Here is a 2,240-nt window from a genome sequence, read left to right on the forward strand (position 1 = left end):
CAAACTGTATTCCAAAAAGTGATTATGTGCCTCCAGGTCCACCACAGACTTTTTTTTTTTTTTTTTTTTTTAGACGGAGTTTCACTCTTGTTGCCCAGACTGGAGTGCAATGGCGCAACCTTGGCTCACTGCAACCTCCACCTCCCTAGTTCAAGCTATTCTCCTGCCTCAGCCTCCCAAGTAGCTGGAATTGCAGGCATGTACCACCATGCCCTGCTAATTTCGTATTTTTAGTAGAGACGGGCTTTCTCCATGTTGGTCAGGCTGGTCTTGAACTCCTGACCTTAGGTGATCTGCCCACCTCGGCCTCCCAAAGTGCTGGCATTACAGGTGTGAGCCACTGCGCCTGGCCCTACAGACATTTTTTTAGATGTTAAACTTCATGCTCACTTCAGCAACACATTTATTAAAATTGCAGTGATACAGAGATTAGCACGGCTCCTGAGCAAGGATGACACGCAATATAAAATTCAAATTGAAAAAATGTTTAAGTTAATTCCATTTCTTATCTAAGCCTTCATTCTCCCTCTCTCATCCAGCTCTTGGCCCTAAGGTCTCCGTGAACCTGGAGAGGAGGCAAATCTCAAATCCTTTTAGCTTCCTGACAGTAGATCTGACAAAGGATTTAGTTTCAAATGTAATTGAACTAATGGGCAAAATTCTGGTTTTTGATTAAGTTAGGATATTAGGATCTGGAGTTGCATTGTCTGATATAATAGTATGGACGAAAAGAGTCAAACTCTGTAAAATATTTGAAGAGATTTGTTCTGAACCAAATATGAGAGACCATGGCCCATCACACAGTCGCGGGAGGTCAAGAGAACATGCACCCAACTTGGTGGGGCTACAGCTTGGTTTCACGTTTTGGGGAGACATCACAAAACATCAATCAATATATGTAAGATGTACATTGGTTTAATCTGGAAAGGCGGGACAACTGGAATCCAGGTTTTTGAAACCTGGATTACACTTACCTGGGTAGTGTCAGAGGCATTTGAACAAGAGCAATTTCATCTTGAATACGGGCTGGGTAAAATAAGGCTGAGACCTACTGGGCTGCATTCCCAGGAGGTTAGGATACTCTAAGTCACAGCATGAAATAGGAGATCAGCACAAGACACAGGCTGAGGCAGGAGAATCACTTGAACCCAGGAAGTGAAGGCTGCAGTGAGCTGAAATCATGCCACTGCACTCCAGCCTGGGCAACAGAGTGAGACTCTGTCGCAAACCCTCCCCCAAAAAGAAGTAACAATAAGTATAAGCAGTTGAGCAGCCCGTGCTGCTGCTCCGCCTGTGAAATAGCCGATCTTTTGTTTCTTGTTTTTTTTTGTTGTTGTTGCTGTTGTTTTGAGACAGAGTCTCGCTCTATCCCCCACACTGAAGTGCAGTGGCTCGATCTCTGCTCACTGCAACCTCCACCTCCCCGGTTCAAGCGATTCTCCTGCCTGAGCCTCCCAAGTAGCTGAGATTAAAGGCACTAGCCATCATGCCCAGCTACTTTTTGTGTTTTTCATAGAGTCGGGGTTCTGTTAGGCAGGCTTGTCTTGAACTCCTGACCTGAAGTGATCTGCCCGCCTCAGCCTCCCAAAGTGCTGGGATTATAGGCCTGAGCCTCTGCGCCCGGCCTTGTTTCTTTCCTTCTCTAATAACTTGCTTTCACTTTACTCTATGGATTCGTCTTGAGTTCTTTCTTGCACAAGATCCAAGAACCCTCTCTTAGGATCTGGATCAGATCCTTTTCTGGTAAGAATAGGGAGATTCAAAGATTTTCTGATTGGCAATTGGTTGAAAGAGTTTATCTAAAGACCTGAAATCTATAGAAGGAAGTGCTGAGGTTAAGACAAGACGGTGTAGAGACCAAGGTTCTTAATACTCACGTGAAGCCTCCACGTAGGAGGCTTCAGAGAGAATAGATGGGAAATGTTTCTTGTCAGACTTAAAAATGTGCCAGACTCTTAGTTAATTTCTCCTGGATCAGGAAAAAGACCTGGAAAGGGAAAGGGATCTCTATATAATGTAGATTTTCCCAACTGACAGCTTTGCCGGGCCACTTCCAAATATATGGAAGAAATGTATTTTAGGGTAAAATTCTTCCATTTATTTCAGAGCCTGCTTTCTATCACATTAGTATCATATTTCTACTAAGCGTCTGGTCAGTCTTAAGCTCTCTGTTTTAATGTTCATGCTGGTTGCTGTACCTGAATTCCAAAGGGAGGAAGATAGAATGAGGCATGTCCAAC

The 2,240-nt window shown here is 44.0% G+C and overlaps 1 non-coding gene across 1 annotated transcript; it reads left to right on the plus strand.

The window, feature by feature from the left end:
• Window positions 1–382: 382 nt before the first annotated feature.
• Window positions 383–489, plus strand: LOC129481408 (U6 spliceosomal RNA). The gene has a single exon (XR_008657411.1). It is a non-coding gene; the product is annotated as a U6 spliceosomal RNA (small nuclear RNA).
• Window positions 490–2,240: the final 1,751 nt, after the last annotated feature.

Source organism: Symphalangus syndactylus, chromosome 4 (genome assembly GCF_028878055.3).
Source record: "Symphalangus syndactylus isolate Jambi chromosome 4, NHGRI_mSymSyn1-v2.1_pri, whole genome shotgun sequence".
NCBI lineage: Eukaryota > Metazoa > Chordata > Mammalia > Primates > Hylobatidae > Symphalangus > Symphalangus syndactylus.